The sequence below is a fragment of the Gracilinanus agilis genome, chromosome 4 (genome assembly GCF_016433145.1).
Source record: "Gracilinanus agilis isolate LMUSP501 chromosome 4, AgileGrace, whole genome shotgun sequence".
Taxonomy (NCBI): Eukaryota; Metazoa; Chordata; class Mammalia; order Didelphimorphia; family Didelphidae; genus Gracilinanus; species Gracilinanus agilis.
Genome location: NC_058133.1, coordinates 505277560 through 505294971, shown reverse-complemented (window position 1 = coordinate 505294971; position 17412 = coordinate 505277560). Strand labels below are relative to the sequence as shown.

At 39.8% G+C, this 17412-nt stretch overlaps 1 protein-coding gene across 1 annotated transcript in view; it reads left to right on the top strand.

The window, feature by feature from the left end:
• Window positions 1-17412, top strand: part of ANKMY1 (ankyrin repeat and MYND domain containing 1) — a 101176-nt gene that overhangs the window by 62523 nt on the left and 21241 nt on the right. The gene's annotated exons all lie outside the window — the stretch shown is intronic.

The following is a 17412-nucleotide window of genomic DNA, read 5'->3' as shown; positions in this document are numbered from 1 at the left end:
ATGCTCATTTTTGGTTCATCACGGAGCTATTTTTATTTTTTTTGAAATCCTTATCTTTGCAATATCCATTCTAAGATAAAGAATGAATGGCAAGGGCTAGGCAATCAAGGTTGACTGACTTGCCCAAGGTCACACAGCTATGCAGTCACATTTGAACCCAGGTTCTTCCCACTCCAGGTCTGGCGCTATCCACTGTGCCTCAATTTAGCTGCCTCCATTTTTGAATTTTTTTATAACTTTATTTTGTTCCATGATTATAAATATTCATGGAAGTAAATTTGCCCCTTAAGAAAATTTTTGCCTCTGTGACAAGGCAGCTAGGTGTTTGGTTTTGGTGATTATTTGGTAGTTTTAGAAGTTAAATTCCAGCCAAAAAGTTTGAATGAACTTGGATATTTTATTATTACATTATTATTATATATTATATTATTATATGTTATAATAACATAATATATTATTGTATATGGTATATTATAATAATAGAATATATTATTATTAGATATATTTATTAGCAAATATTGGAATTTGCTGATGAATGGCCCTTAACTTGAGCTCATGTGTAGACTGCAGTATCCCTCCTGACCATTAGAGGGTGCTCGAAGCCCGAACAAGTCTAGGTCGGCGTCCTTCTGACCCGCTAGGCTCACTTCTGCTCATTCCTTTTCACTAAAGCGAGCACTTCATCCCTTGCTCCCAGAATCCTAATTCAGGAGACGAAATATTCGTATTAAAACGAAAATCACCGCCCCGATCCGACTCGGGTCCGCACGTCTTGGGTTAGTTTAGCGGCTCTTCTTCCTTTCCTCCGAACCCATCAATTAGACGGGCAGCCGGTCCATGGCTGCAGCCCGGAAGCAGATAGAAGGAACCTCTTAAAAGAAGACCCCAATTCTCCTCCACCTGGGTGGAGAGCCACGGCGGGCTGAGTCTCCCTTTCAAGCCCTCCTTCCCTCGCTGATTCTTCCGCGGAGAAAGCGCACAGAGGAGGCAGGAAGCGCGCGTTTTCTCTCTGAAACCAGGGAGCGCCGCCCGAGCTGCTCTCCGGCTCACCAGGGCGCTGAGCAGCAACATTCATAACGGTTGGCTTCCGGGCCCCTGCCATGGGCTGTTTTACCCAGACGGTCCCCGGTGGTCGTGCCCATCCTCTGGCTGCTGCGTAGACCTCAGAAAGCCGCCCAGGTCACCAACCCTTGGATTCGGGCTTCTCTGTTGGCAGCTTTGGTCAGAGGCACCCGGAACCCGCTTCTGCTTGTGCCCCTTGTGCGTCTGGGAGAAATGACCGGGCAAAGCTGGCAGAGCAAAGTGTCCCCAGATTATGCCTGGACCCCCCCCCCCCCCGTTTTTAGGTGTTGTTATTGCTGTTATTCCTAATTTTTTTATTGTTTAGTTTGATCTTTGACTCCTCCCCCTCTACTCTTGGGAAAATACTTTTTTAGACGTCATTTAGACCAGTATCTTCTGATCATATTTCCATCATTGATTACTCTTATAATTGTGCTATGAGGGGGGCAGCTGGATAGCTCAGTGGATTGAGAGTCAGGCCTACAGACGGGAGGTCTTAGGTTCAAATCTGACCTCAGACACTCCCCAGCTGTGTGACCCTGGGCAAGTCACTTGACCCCCATTGCACCCTTACGACTCTTCCACCAAGGAGCCAATACACAGAAGTTAAGGGCTTTAAAAAAAATAATTGTGCTATTGTCTGTAAAAAGAATGCTTCAAAATTTTCCCTTTTATGAATTATTTATAAGCTCTTCTTACTTGAGAGGGGATTGCTTTTTTTGGGGGGGAATACCTTATAAGCATATGAATAAAAAGCAAATTCTTTCCATCTAGCTGACATTTTTAATTATTTCTGTATTTATTCCTTGCGAATCTTTTTTTTTTATTTACTAGCTTTTAAAAAGTTGGGTATTAAATTCACCTCTTATCCCCCCCCTTTTGAAATTATCTTTTTCTTGCCAATTTTTTCCAATATCATTAGGTACATATATGTGTGTGTGTATATAATATGGACATGCATTTGCTGTTGAGCCTTCTTTCATTCATGGTATAGCTGCCATGCTAATCTCTTCTAATATTTCCCAACTTGAATTTGGCTTTGTCTGAAATCCTGATTTTCACTCTTGTTTTTTGGGGAAATGAATAATGCATTTCCTCTCCCCCACATCCTTCCTAGGCTTTTATTTTAAGCCTGTAAGTATCTTTCTGCCTTTAGTTATGTCTTCTGCAGGCAACATATTTTTGTATTTTGTCCTTTTCTTTAAAAAAATTCTCATTAAAAAAACCTTGATGCTCAGTGTAACCAACCAAACTTGTTTAGTATTTGTTCATATTTGAATTATTTAATTTTAACAGAAGTTGTTAATACAACTTCAGTCCTTCTCTCTAGGTCAGTGTTCCAGTTCATTCTCATTTATCCAACCCCCCAACTTGCTACGTTTCAGCGAGCACTAATTCCATGTCATAATAGGCCTGGCCCCTTCGAGGAGCAGGCAAGAACATGCCTGCCTGTATACAATAGTTTATGCTTGGCACAGAAACAATAAAAGCGATGAACAATACATCATAAAACATGAGCAGCAGTATGGCGTAATGTGAAGAGCTGTTGGGAGTAGAGTCTGGATGGAAAGATCAATGGACTGGGAGTGAGCAGACCTGCTTTCAAATCCTTTCTGTGAGACTCCCTGCGTGATCTTTTAGCAAATCACCTTTTCCTTCTGGCCTTCAATTTTTCATCTGTGTGAGCTCCCTGGGAGCAGGGACCATTTTTTGACTTTTTGTATCCTCAGAGTTTAGCACAGAGCCTGATGAATAGGAGATGTCTCTAAATGCGGCTTAATGGACTCACTGACAAAGAGGGAGTTGGACCAGACGGCCTCTGAGGTTCCTTCCTCCCTCTAGAACTATGATCCTATGACTGTGTTCCGTTTTTGGCAGGGATCCCATCTAGATCTCACTGAAGCTACGTCATTTAGACAAGGGCAGGTCCAGACACGGAAAAATGACTAGCTTTAGTAATAAGGCTATCTATCTGGGTTCATACCAGTATTTGTCCCATCTGGGGACTGTCTGAGTATGGAAGAAGCTGTAGGGCACAGAACTCAGAGACAGCGAGGTGGCTCAATGGGTAGAACACAAAGCCCCGAAGTCACCTCATACACTTAGATGCTACGTGATTCTGGGCAGATTCCTTAACTTCTCAGGTGCCTCATCTGTAAAAATGAGTATAACAACAACAGCTACTTCATAGAGTTGTTAATCAAATGAGTTAACATTTGCAAAGTGCTTTACAAACCTTTAAAGCAATGTAGAAATATTAAGTATTATTATTATATAACACATAGAATATATTATATAAATGGAACCATAAGATCGTAGATCTGGAGCTGTAAGAGATATTAGAGGTCATCAAGCCTCTTTCTCTCATTTTATAGATGAGGAAATTCAGGTCCAGAGAGCTGATAAATGACTTGCACAAGGTCACATAGCTAGCGAGTGGCAAGAGACAGAATTCACACGCAGGATTCTTTCCTCTTTGCAATGCTGCCACCAATGGTTCCTTAGTATTACTTCTTATTTTTATTGTTGGAGGATTAAACCAGATGATCTCTGAGGTCCCTCCTAATGCTAAATCTGTGATTTCTAGACTCTCTGCCCTGCTCATTGTCATGCCTCTGTTCCTTCTCTGTCTCTAATTCAACTTCTTAGATGTGAAGTCCTGCCACATCTCTTCTAACCCTTCCAATCAATAGTCAGATTTATCCCCGACCTCCTTTTCTCTTCTCTGCCCCATAGTTACAAAGAGATGGAAGTGAACGAAGCCATCACATATGGAATCTCCTTCTCACGTCTATGCCCAAGCCCCTTGGGACCTTTGAGAATCATAACAAACTCACTAGTGTTTTATTTGCTCTGCCCAACATCGATAATAAATCCCTCTCACATTTCTGTCCCTTGGTCCCCTGAGACAGTTTCAATATATAATACCCTTCCTGTTTGTTTTTTTGCCACCTGTACTAGTAATGAGTCTGGGAATGAGCCCGTTGCCCAAGACTGATTAGGATTTTACTCATCTTCTATAATGATACTAAGGATTTAAGTGTCCAGAAATCAGGAATTATGCACTCTCTGACTTGGAGATAGCATTATTAAGTTTATAAAAGATGTTCTTGTAGTCTTTGACTCCCATCAGATTGAAAATTATTTGTCTATTCCAAGTTAAGACAGCCACTTCTAGAAATAGAAAAGGGATTTTTTTGGGGGGTCTGAATTACTCAGATTACCTTTTCTCGTGGCCTATTTCTGAATTGCACACACATAGGCTTGTCTTTTTTACTTTCACTGTAGTGATCAGTTGATTAAATGGAAAGAATTTATTGTACATCCTTCGAAGCACAATATGGTTAAAAATAGGAATTCCTTTTCCCAGACAGATATCTAATTTTGCTCAGAAGTCTAGCTAGTCTGAGATTTCCTGGGTGTATTTTTTACAAAAAATGCTGCCTGTATAGGAACAAGGCAGTCCATTGCATCTGGGGACAGCTCTTATTGTTAAGACAGTTTTTCTGACATCTTGCCTAAATCTTAACTTTATTCGTCACTTCCACTCATGGCTCTTGGTTGTGCCCACTAGGGGCCAAATAGAATACGTCTAATCCTTCTTCCATACAGTAACATTTTTAATACTCAAAGATAGTTATCACATTTTTTTTCTTGTCCTGGGGTTCCTTAGAACACTCCTGGTTCCTTCAATCGGTAATGAAGTCTCCACATTTAAAACTATATTTAGGGGGCAGCTGGGTAGCTCAGTGGATGGAGAGCCAGGCCTAGAGACAGGAGGTCCTAGGTTCAAACCCAGCCTCAGCCACTTCCCAGCTGTGTGACCCTGGGCAAGTCACTTGACCCCCATTGCCCACCCTTACCACTCTTCCACCTATGAGACAATACACCGAAGTACAAGGGTTTAAAAAAAAAATAAAAAAAACACAACTATATTCACAGGGGACAACTGGGTAGCTCAGTGGATTGAGAGTCAGGCCTAGAGTCGGGAGGTCCTAGGTTCAAATCCAGCCTCAGACACTTCCCAGCTGTGTGACCCTGGGCAAGTCACTTGACCCCCATTGCCCATCCTTACCATTCTTCCACCAAGGATCCAATACACTGAAGTTAAGGGTTTAAAAAAAAACCAAGTAAAAAAAAACTATATTCACCTTTTATTTATATATTTATTTTTCTTGGAAAAATGAAGCCTTTATTAGAGACTAGTTGTAAAAACCATTTTCCCCATCATGATTACTGTGAATTTCCCTCCATCCTATTCCCCCTTCCTGCTTATCCTAGTGCTCCTTCTCTTTTCAGCTTGTCCATCTTCAAAAGTATTTTGCTTCTGACAACCACCTCCCCCAATTTGCCCCCATACACATATAACCTCCTTCTTTCCCTCCTCCTTTCCTGTAGGTTAAGATAGATTTTTATACCCATTTGAATGCATTCGCCAATTTATTAGGATAGTTCTTCAGAGGTGTTTGAGTTTGCATTTCTCTGATTTCCATGTGATTTTGACTTCTACAAAGCCTTATTCATGGTATCGAGATGACTTTATATTCTCAAAAGCTATGCGAGCTGAGGAAAGCAAAGTGACTCAGTGGAAAGAGGACCAAGCCTAGAAAAGTAGGACCTGGGTTTGAATCTGGCCTCAGACACTTCCTAGATGTGTGTCCCTAGGGAAGTCATTTAACCCCCATTTCCTAGCCCTTACCGCTCTTCTGTCTTGGAGCCAATGTACAGTAAGAAAAAAAAGAGGTATTCAAGTGCTGGCAAGTTCTACCATGCTGAAGACCCTTGGAGTACATTCTTGGGAAAAGGTGGTTTCCAAGGACCAGCCTGGTGAGATAAGAAGAGGCCAGTGATGGGTAGGCTGATGCCTTGGAGAGGGATTCTTTGGCCATGGCATTCTGGGAGTCCCTGAGGAATGTGACTCGTTCCCCTGGTCCCCATCTCTGATGGAATGACAAGGCGAGGGCTTTTTGTTGGCGTGGGTCATCTGAAGGGTACTTCCCTGTGGAGTGTGGGTATGCCCTTGCTAATAGGGTTGGCTCACAGAGACTGGAAGAAGTGGGATGGACCCTTGTAGAAGGAGCCACCCCTCTCCATGGTCCATAAAAAGGGAAATGACAGACTAGCAAACAGAGAAAACACACAGCACCCTCAGGCCATCAGTTTCCCTCAGAAGGGAACCGAACATGAGGCTGCTATTGGTATAATTATTTAATATTTCTGTGAGTTCCTTTTTTTCCCTTTAGAAGCATCTAGATGGTGTTGTAGTAGATAGGGCATTGGGCTTGGATTCAGGAAGTTCTGAGTTCAAATCAAGCCTCAGATATGACCCTGTGAAGTTATTTACCCTCAGTTTGCCTTAGTTTCCACACCTGTAAAATAATCACAATACTTACCTTACAGGGTTGTGGTGAGGATCAAGTGAGATAATAATGTAAAGCATTTAATGCAATGACTGCCACATAGTAGGTGCTTTTTTGGGTTATTGTTTAGTCATTTCAGTTGTGTTCAACTTGTCATAAATCCATTTGAGGTTCCTTGGCAGAGAAATATGAAGAAACTGAGGCAAACAGAGTTAAGTGACTTGCTCAGGATTACACAGCTAGTAAGTGTCTGAGGCCAGATTCGAACCTGGGAAGATGTCTCCCTGACTCCAGGCTTGGTACTCTGCCCACTATATCACCTCTAGCTGCCCTGTAGAACTATTATAAATCCCTCCTTCTTCCCATGGAGTCCTGCATCCCCTACCCTGGACTCCAATTGCTGCCCTGTGGTTTAGACTCTTCAGAAAGCAGATGAACTCTGGGGGCTCCTAAGCAAGAGATCCCCTTCCTTTCAGACTTCCCCTGTGCAAATAACACAGCTATGTTCTTTAAGTAGGCCGCTCCTTTGGAACTTTGTGGGTGACTCTTTTTTTTCTCCAAAGAGAATATAGCATCAGGAAATCCCTTTCTCTCCATAGAACAGTGCTCTTAACTTTTTGTGTATCATGGACCCTTTTGGCAATGATGAAACCATATTCAGAATAATTCTTTTTAAATGCATAAAATAAAGTAGATAGGATTATCAGGAAAAACAAGTATATTCAGATAGTAACCAAAGTATTTTTTAAAAAGTCATGGATCCAGGGGCAGCTGGGTAGCTCAGTGGATTGAGAGCCAGGCCTAGAGACAGGAGGTCCTAGGTTCAAATCCGGCCTCAGACACTTCCCAGCTGTGTGACCCTGGGCAAGTCACTTGACCCCCATTGCCTACCCTTACCACTCTTCCACCTATGAGACAATACACAGAAGTTAAGGGTTTAAAATTTAAAAAAAAAAAGTCATGGATCCCAAGAGTGAGCTTTCAAATGAAGAAACTCATAAAATTGGAGCTACCCAAAATGAAATTTCTTTTTTTAAATGTTTTATCTTTATTTTATTTCAATAACAAATTTCCACGTGAGTTTTCCAGAGTTATATGATTCATTGCATTTCTACTCCAACAGTTCTTTCTCTGGAGGTAGGGAGCATTCTTTGTCCTAAGTCCCCCAGAATTGTCCCGGATCATTGTATTGTTGTTAGTAACAAAGTCTTATCACATTTGATCATTCCACAATATTTCCAAAGTGAAATTTCTAAAACTAAGACTGTGTCCAAGAAATCTCCCCTCTCTTCTCTATATTCAAGACCAGGTTTCTCGATCATTTTGGCCAGGGAATTAATAGTCCTTCGTCTGCAAAGAAGACTGGAGCCCTGGAACATTTGCCTATGAACTGCTCTCTTGGGGAGCATGAAGACATTTGTCAGTCTATGCCATATGCTTCTAGCTCAAGTCACCATCAAATGTTTCTGGGTGGAGGAAATTGTATGGGCAAAGGTTTCTTTCCCACTTCCCCCACCCAGGTCCACTCTACTACACTCTAGGGACCTTTGGGTCACAGGACACATAAATAAATGCCAAATCTGTCCACATGGAGAGAAGAGAGGAAAGGGGAAAAGGGAAGGATAGGAGAACGAGAATCTATCAGGTTCCTTGACAAGAGTCCATTCCCTTGAATCTCAACCAATTAAGAGAAGTTCCCTGTGGGTAAATGCCCTTCAGATGATCTCCAAACAAAGAATCACACCTTATAATTTCAGGATGACTGGAGAACTTATGAAACTTGGAAAACAAAGAAGAAAACAAAATGGAACGATTTCCTTCATGTCTCTGTTTTTCTTCTGCCGTTTCATGGTGGCCGAGTAACTTGGTCAAATGGTTTTTAGATAATTTATAAACAGGAACTTGACTATTGCTACTTTAAATGTGAGATGATTGTCCAATGACCAATGAGTAGCATCTCTAGAGTTTCAATAAAAATGGTGGGCAGGTAGGTGGTACAGTGGATATAGAGTGCCAGGCCTAGAGTCAGAAAGATTCACATTCCTGAGTTCAAATCTGCCTCAGACACTGTGTGATCTTGGGCAAGTCATTTCATCCTATTTACTTCAGTTTCTTCATCTGTCAAATGAGTTGGAGAAGAAAATGGCAAATCACTCCAGTATCTTTGCCAAGAAAATCCCAAATGGGGTCACAAAGAGTCAGGCATGACTGAAAATGACTGAAGAACAACATTTATTAAATATTTAATATATGTCAGGCACCTGGGCTAAGTAGTGGCAATTCAAAGAAAAGGCAAAAAAAGTGCCCTCAAGGAATTCACAGTCTAATGGGAGAAATGTGTGGAAGAACATGGAAGCTCTGCAGGAAGATGAGGCATGGTTGGATTATAGTGATATCAGAGATGCATAACAATAGTCACTAGTGATAATGGCTTCTGTTTCCTTTTCTCTTCTTTTTTCCAGATTTGGGTTAAAACCATCTTTCATTTTTAGAAAGTTTGTGGGGATTATTTGTTCTATGGTTGTTTTATATAACTAGGAATCCATTATATCTTGGTACCTTTTTATATTGTTATTTGACCAATCAATTAATTAGTAACTTTTATAACTTCTCCTTCTGAGATGGATCAATTTCTTATTTTATCAGCTTGGGAATTTTGTATTTTTGTAAATTTTCTCTTTCTTCTCTATATTCTTAGTCTTCTTGGTGTTTAACTGGGTGCGATACTTCTCTTAAATTCACTATGACCTCCCCTGTCTCAGTTTTGATTTTGGTAATTTAAATTTCTTCTTGCCTTATTAAAAATTAATCTTGTTAATAATAAAAATTGTTATAATGGTTAATGATGAAATCACTTAGTGATAGTAATGATTTGTTAATCTACTAAAGACTGTTTTATTTAAGCAGCTCTGTTAAACTTATTCAATTGTTCATTTTTGATTTTTTTTTTAAATCCTTACCTTCCATCTTGGAGTCAATACTGTGTATTGGCAGAAGAGTGGTGAGGGTAGGCAATGGGGGTCAAGTGACTTGCCCAGGGTCACACAGCTGGGAAGTGTCTGAGGCCAGATTTGAACCCAGGACCTCCCATCTCTAGGCCTGGCTCTCAATCCATTGAGCTACCCAGCTGCCCCCGTTCATTTTTGATTTTGCTCATTTCTCATATTCTTATTTTTTGCTTATGTGTGCTTATGGTTTGTTATTTTTCTAATGTCTTTAATTGCAAACAACCAATTCATGTTCTCTTTTTATCTCTTTTTAACATAAATATTCAGGGACATAAATTTACCCCTGAGTCTTGCTTGGGTTGAGTTCCCTTACATGTTGATAATAATCCATTTATAATGCCAGAGTCTTTAACAACATTTGCTATTGTTTCTAGAATGTGGTCTTTCACCCATTTCCTCAATAAGTATTTTTTGGGGCTTCATCTTGACTTAGTCTTCTGTTGATTAATATTTAGTTGCATTGTGATTTGTAATTTATGTTTGTTTGGACCTGTGATTTCGTCACCAGGGAGAAATTCCCTCTCTCAATGCAGGCTGGTATTAAAGTCTTAGAAAGTTGCTTGGGAGAGAACTGAGAAGTTAGGTGGTTTGTCCCACAGGTGATACATTTGAGAAGCAAGACTTAAGCTTCCAGGTTCTAAGCCCAACCTTCTAGGCGTTATGCCGTGTTGCCTCTGGGTCTATAAATAGTGTTTAAACTTTCTCCATTTATTTGTCACTTCGTTTTTCAATTTTTGCCAATGTTCCATGTATACTAAAGAAAGAGGCAAGAAAGCCAAATTAAAACTATACTCTCCACTCTTCCCATTAAATGGCCTACATCTGTCTATCAGATCCAAGTTCTTCATTACTTTCTTCATCTGTAGCTTATTACTTGTTTATCTTTTGGTTTGATTTATCACGTTCCATTAGTGAGGCATTGAAATCTCTCGCTATTATTGGTTTTCTATTTAATTCCTCTGGCAATTCAATTAACTTTTCCTTTATAAATTTAGTTGTTATGCTATTCGGTGGGGAGATATTTGAGAGTGCACTTTGCCCATCTTCAATGGTACATTTAAGTCTAACCTGATTCCATTTTTCTTCAGGTTTTCTCATTTGAATTGATCTTTGCGGGGGAGCCTTCCTTCAATTCCAGACTTGCTAGTATCAGTGGAAACATTACAAACTCTAGACCACCCTTTGAAATGAATAACGAATGGATCTTAAAACCTTAGGATAGTGGAGAGAGGGCAGAACTCAGCCAGATGTCCTCGATTCTACCCTGGACACATCTTGGCTGTGTAGGAATGACTCTGGCCATGTCTTAGCCTTTCGGTACCCCAGGCAACTCTCTGAGATTGAAAACTGCAGAGCAGGAGCCCACCTGCGCTGAGAGAAGGGAGTTCCTGCCTGGGAGGGCCTAGATCCAATAAGACAAAAAAAGGGTAAATAGATGCAACTATTTGTCCCTTTGGGCATTAGTTGTGTTTTATATGTTGGAAACATTATGGATTGTATACTTTAATCTATTCAAATTTTTTGTTTTTATAGGATAAATAAACTAAACAGCTTTATTTCCTCTGGCAGAAATTATTAAATTAAGTTAAATTAAATGAATGGAATTTAACACTTATGAACAAATCTTGGAAACATGGGATCCTCAGCCTGTGGGATGTCATACGCCCATCCCAAGAAGAATAGATACCCTTCATGGGACTGCTGAACATGTATTATTCACCTTGAAGCTGCACTGTCTGAGCAAACTCCAATTTATTATCATGGAGGATTGGCATGGCTCAGAACTCCTGGCCCCTGGCCGAGTGACTTCAGGCCTTTTAGCTGAAGGGTAATCATGGGGGTGGTCTTATGTTTTATTTTTTGGTCTGAGAAGCATACTGTCATGTAAGTCACTTTGTGCTCAAACACTGAGCTTATTAAATCTTTTTTCCCTTTAAAAAATCCTTTCTTTCTGTCTTAGTAACATCTCTAAGACAGGAGAGCAAGGGCTAGGCAAGCAGAATTAAGTGACTTGTCTAAGGTCACACAGCTGGGAAGTGTGTGAGATCAGATTTGAACTCGGGTCCTCCCAACTCCAGGCCTGACACTCTATCCATGGTGCTACCTTGCTGCCCTGAGTTTATAAAATCTTGACCACCAAGATTGGAAGCACCCATTTCTCACAATTCTGAGTTCCCGACTTATGCTTATAAAAGATAATAGAAAAGGGGGCAGCTGGGTAGCTCAGTGGATTGAGAGTCAGGCCTAGAGATGGGAGGACCTGGGTTCAAAGCCAGCCTCAGACACTTCCAAACTGTGTGACCCTGGGCAAGTCACTTGACCCCCATTGCCCACCCTTACCACTCTTCCACCAAGGAGCCAATACACAGAAGTTAAGGGTTTTAAAAAAAAGATAATAGAAAAGCAGAAGAAAACAGCTAGAACTGAGATGTCTAGGGGACTCTAGTCTCAGTCTCTATGAAGCCACACATTTCCCACTACCATGTGTTTTCGGTCCTATATGCCATTCCTGCTGGGATGTGGAGGAAAATAATTCGCTCCCCAATCTTTTTTACACCCGAAGCCAATAAGAGATTGGGGAAGGAAGGAAAAAAAAGGAGAAAGAGGGAAAAAGAGAGGGAAACACACCCCAAAGGACGGAGCCATTTACAGTAATACAGACCACAGAGGCAGATATTCTGATGAGTGTCCCTCCTGAATCTAAATTGTCCATCATCCAAACAAAACACTCCATTTCTCAGCTTCAGACATTCTCTCTGGCTGCCCCCTAGTCTGGAATGTTCTTCCTGCTCATCTCTGCTTACTAGCTTCCTTTCGAGCTTCCTAAAATCCCCTCCTTTACTGGAAGCTCTTCCCAACCCCTCTGAATTCTGTTGCCTTCCCTCTTTTAATTATTTTGTATTAATCCTGTATTAAACCTGTCTATACACATTTATTTGTTCCTGGTCTCCTCCATTAGACTGAGGGCAGGAGGGACTGACCTTCGGCCCTTTTTGAATCTCCAGCATTTAGCACAGTGCTTGGTGCATTTTTATTGTTTGTTTGTTCAGTTGTTATAGTCATGTCTGACTCTTCCTGACCCAATTTTGGGGGTCTCTTGGCAAAGATACTGGAATGTTTTGCCATTTCCTTCTCCAGCTCATTTTGGAGATGAAGAACTGAGGAAGCTCGGTGACTCAGTGAATAGAGTACCTTGCCTGGAGATAGCTGGTCCTAGGTTCAAATGTGACCACTTTCTAGCTGTGTGACCCTGGGCAAGTCATTTAACCCCAACTGCCTAACCCTTACCTCTCTTCTGCCTTCGAACCCACACTTAGTATCAGTTCTAAGACACAAGGTAAGAGTTTAAAAATGTTTCTTTTATCTTTACAAAGAAAACTAAACTATGTGGAATACATGGCTGATGTTTTAATGAAATCCTCTGATGCTCTTTGATAAACTTTGAAGATGCTCATCCCAACTCATTCTAGTGACTGAAATTCTCAAGAGACCATATTTCTTTTTTTTTATTATTCTTTTTTTTAAACCCTTAACTTCTGTGTATTGGCTCCTTGGTGGAAGAGTGGTAAGGGTGGACAATGGGGGTCAAGTGACTTGCCCAGGGTCACACAGCTGGGAAGTGTCTGAGGCTGGATTTGAACCTAGGACCCCTAGTCTCTAGGCCTGACTCTCAATCCACTGAGCTACCCAGCTGCCCCCTAGAGACCATATTTCTTAATTTTAAAGTAATTTATTATTTGACCCGCCAAGACATTCTAATTATGGTCAAATGATTTTCTTGCCCATCATAAGACAAATGGAAACTCGTGGCCTAGGTAGCTTTAATGTATTTTGGGGAGCTCATTATTCAGCTCCTCCCTTGGAATTCAGACATTTCTAATTGGCAATCAGGTCATGAGGAGGTGATCCATCAGACATTCCCTCAGTCCTCCCCAAACTGACAGGTGAGTTTTGACCTATGCTCGAAAAGTATCGTTGCAGAACATTCCTGTTAGCCAGAGCCTGTGGAAGGACCACATTCCTCAGGACAAAGAGAATGCAAAAATCGATAGACCGAATGGAATTTGGTCTGAGACCTGGCTCAGGAGTTCTCCCTTATATTCAGGGACTGATTTTGGGCCTTTATAATTTATAATCCAGGACTTTGATAAAAAATTATATAGTATATGAAAAATAAAATCACACACTGATAAGTCAGGTCTTCTAGAACAGAGATATCAAACTCATATAGAAACAAGGACCCCTAAACCAGATAGAAGAACGTCTATGGCCCACACATTAATTTAGAAAACCACTTATTATCTGCAGCCACATTCTATTGTCTTTTATTCCTGGTTTTGTGTTTGACGTCTCTGCTCAGGAGCAGGACTATGTCTTTGGCTTAAGGTTCTAGGGGTCCCCTTGGAGGGTGAGAAGCATTTTCACCAGTGGTTAGCATCCCTAGCATTGTCCAACAGAGCTAGTCACTTAGCCTTGTTGGCCTCTGTTTCCTGATCTGTAAAATGAGTCGGAGAAGGAAATGGCAAACCACTCCAGGATCTGTGCCAAGAAAACCCCAAATTGGGTCACGATGAGTTGAATACAATTGAAACGATTGAACAACAAGCATTTAATTAATATCATTTAGGTTTTACAAGGTGATTTTCCTGAGATTTAGAAAAAAAATGAAGCATAAACTTCTTAATTACTATTATTATTGTTATTATTGTTATTGTTATCATCATCATCATCATCATCATCATCATCATTATTATTATTATCATTAACTTATTACCTTAGTGCCAGAGGAGAGTGGGCTTAAGGGTAGAGCAGTTTTGACCAAATATTCGACCCACCAGGTTTCCTCTCAAATTCAACATAACCACTGGATGGCTTTTGGTCTCAGCTACTGCCATGCTAGATGGAGCAGGCTACTCTTCAGGTCCTCTACCATCTCTGCTCAGCCTCTGGCAAATGCTAGCATGGATTCCAGCTTCTGGACTTTGGGCCCTTGTTATTTGAACTCTTCAAAGCCTACAAGATCACAACCCTCTCCAATACTCTTTACCTAAAAGCCGGAAAGAATAGACAGAATGAAGGGAGAAGAAACTACATGGCCGTGCACTCATGGGCTGCATGTAGACAAGAGAAATAAAGATGTTTCCTCACAAGAGCCTGTAATAGTTCTTGTTTCCTCACTTGAACCCAGCTGGCCAGGAGAGAGGTAATACCTTGTCTGCTTTGTGCCTTTGGAGGGCATTCTTCCCAACTCAAAAGTCCATTGAAAGGCTTCTTCACATGGGAAGCAGACCAGAAATAATGCCAACACATGCTCCATGGGAACAGTAAGTTCTTTACCTGTCCTTCTGCCTTTTTCAAAGGCAAGATCTCCAGAAAGTAGAATACATTGTCATCTATCTCTTAACTTCAGGCATATCCTCGGTTCTGTCATTTCTCATTTGGCGGGAAAGCATTGTACAATTAACTGGATGTTTTTTTAATAGGCGATATCTTATTAATTGGATGTCGGAAAAACACAAATTTCTTGTTGTAGGCTTGCAACTTGATAGTTTTACCTGTGATTTGAATTTGGGATTCACTTCACTGGTATCTTGTGAATCTTGTCAATTTTCAATCTTGTTTTCAATAATTTGCCTGAAATTTAAAATTTCTTGTCATAAAAAATGTTTAATTTTTTGTCTTCACAATTTTGGTAAAGCCCATTAAGTATCAAATTAATTGTAATTTAAGAAACAAAAATTATTAAGTTAATTTAAGTTTAAAAGATAAATAATTAATAATTAAGTTAATTTTAATTTAACAATGATTAGTTGTTTATTTTTAATTTAGTAAATAATTGATTAAGTAATAATTAATTTAGAGAAACTTATTAACTATTAAATTTTCTCTATCAACATTGATTTCCAGATATATCACTTTTTCTCTGCATAGCTACCTCATTTTTTTCTCCTTAGGAATTATATGAGTTCATTTGTTTGCTTTTTCTGTTTTTTTTTTTTTATCATTCCTTTAATAAAATGATCCTGGTTTTCATGAACTTATTGTTTATAGTCTCCCTGGCTATTTAAAATCTACTAAGTTTCATTGAGTAGCTAGGTGTTATAGTAGAGTTCTGTATTGGGGTCAGGAAGATCTGAGTTTGAATCCTATTGAAGGTGCTTCCTTGTGGGGTAACCCAGGACAAGTCATTGAACCTCATATCTTTGGTGTCCTCATTTGTAAGATGAGAGAATTGGCCTTGGTGGGTCCCTTCTTGCTCTAATCTATGATCCTATGTGTTGAGATTTCTTTATCATCTCAGATAATCTGATAAGGACAGTTTAGTTGATAAGGAAGTAAAGGACAGGGAAGATCTTTTCCTCAGCTCATGCTTCCAGCTCTGTCTCCAGGAGCATGGAGTTTATCATATATGTTTCAAGACTCATTTCACACAAAAGAACCGCCCCTGAAACTTTGCAGAGTCGCAGAAGTTACAAATTATGTCACATAAACAAACAAAACATTGGCTTCAAAATAGACCAAGGCCAAGGCTGAATTTTGACTGGCTTCTTATCAGGAAGCCAAGTTGGGGAGTATCCCTGTCAGGTCGAATTGCCCCCACTAAGATTTTGGCCTTGGATATACCAGGCAGCAGCATTCCTTGCTGTGTTAACAGTGTTAACCCTTTAAATTCAGGTTTGATAGGAACTTAAAGCTTTTTAATAAGGTCACAATACTTTTCAACAATAAATCACAAGGATCACAAAAGGGGTCAAAAGAGGAGTCTCAGATTTTTATCTGTTCTCTTATTGGCTTCCCACACCTATGATTATTCTCTTGACTTGAGATCTCCCAAAATATACATTATTTCTTTCAGGACTCACCTTGAACACTTCCCTTTACATGAAGACTTTCCTGATTTTCCTTCCAACTAATACAGTCTCCTTTCCCAAAAGGAACATACTTATTTTATATGCATTCCCTCTGTGTGTATGTATATACTGTCTTTCCCTATAGAATATGAGTCCTTCAGGGCAGACTCATCTTTTCATTTTTTCTCCAGTTTTGTTGTTCAGTCATTTTAATCCTGTCTGACTCTTTGGGGTCCCATTTGGAGTTTTTTTTTTTTTGGTAAAGATACTGGAATGGTTTTCCTTTTCTTTCTCCAGCTCATTTGACAGATGAGGAAACTGAGGCATTTAATGAGTGCTTGGTGTTTGGGGTGAGCCAGAGTGTCACTAATAATTATGGGGAATCAGAAAGTCTCAGTTATTAATTTGGTGGGCTATTGATATCAGTATGTCTTTTCTTTGAAGATAATTATTTTTCTATTTTTTTATCCTCAAATTGCAGAAAGTATAGTAATGGTGACTAATACCAAATTGTAAATTCTTATTAGATTATTTAATAAACAAGTATGTGGAGCTGTCTTGATATTCCCTCTTAAAAAAGGAGATCTGAAACTCCTGTTTTCTCAGTCTGTCTGTATTCATGTGCATATATATTTTTTAAATATTTTATACGTATTTTTATTTATTTTCACATATTTATATAATATTTTAAAGTTTATCTTACTGATGCTTTTTGTTGTTTTAACCACTTCTTCCTCTAGATTTCTATGACCCAACTTTCTTGTGATAGAGAAATAATGAATCAAAAACATCCCCCAAAATGACTGCCTCTGTTGGTATATGCAATATTCTGTCCTAGACATCTCCTTCCTGTCTGTCTTGAGAGTGGGGAATACATGTTTTGTTATCTGTTCTGAGACCTTTGTCAATTTTTCACTTGTCCAGTTGTTTCTTAATGATCTTTGCATTCGTGTTGTTTTGGTCATTGTGTCTGTTGTTCTCCTAATGTTGCTTATTTCTCTCTGAATCAGTTTATGCAAATCATCTTATGGTTCTCTGAATTTCTCATGTGGGTAATTTTTTTTTAGTGTCCCCAAATATTGTCTCATTCACACGAGAAACAGCATTCATGTGGGAAACAACAAGGCATAA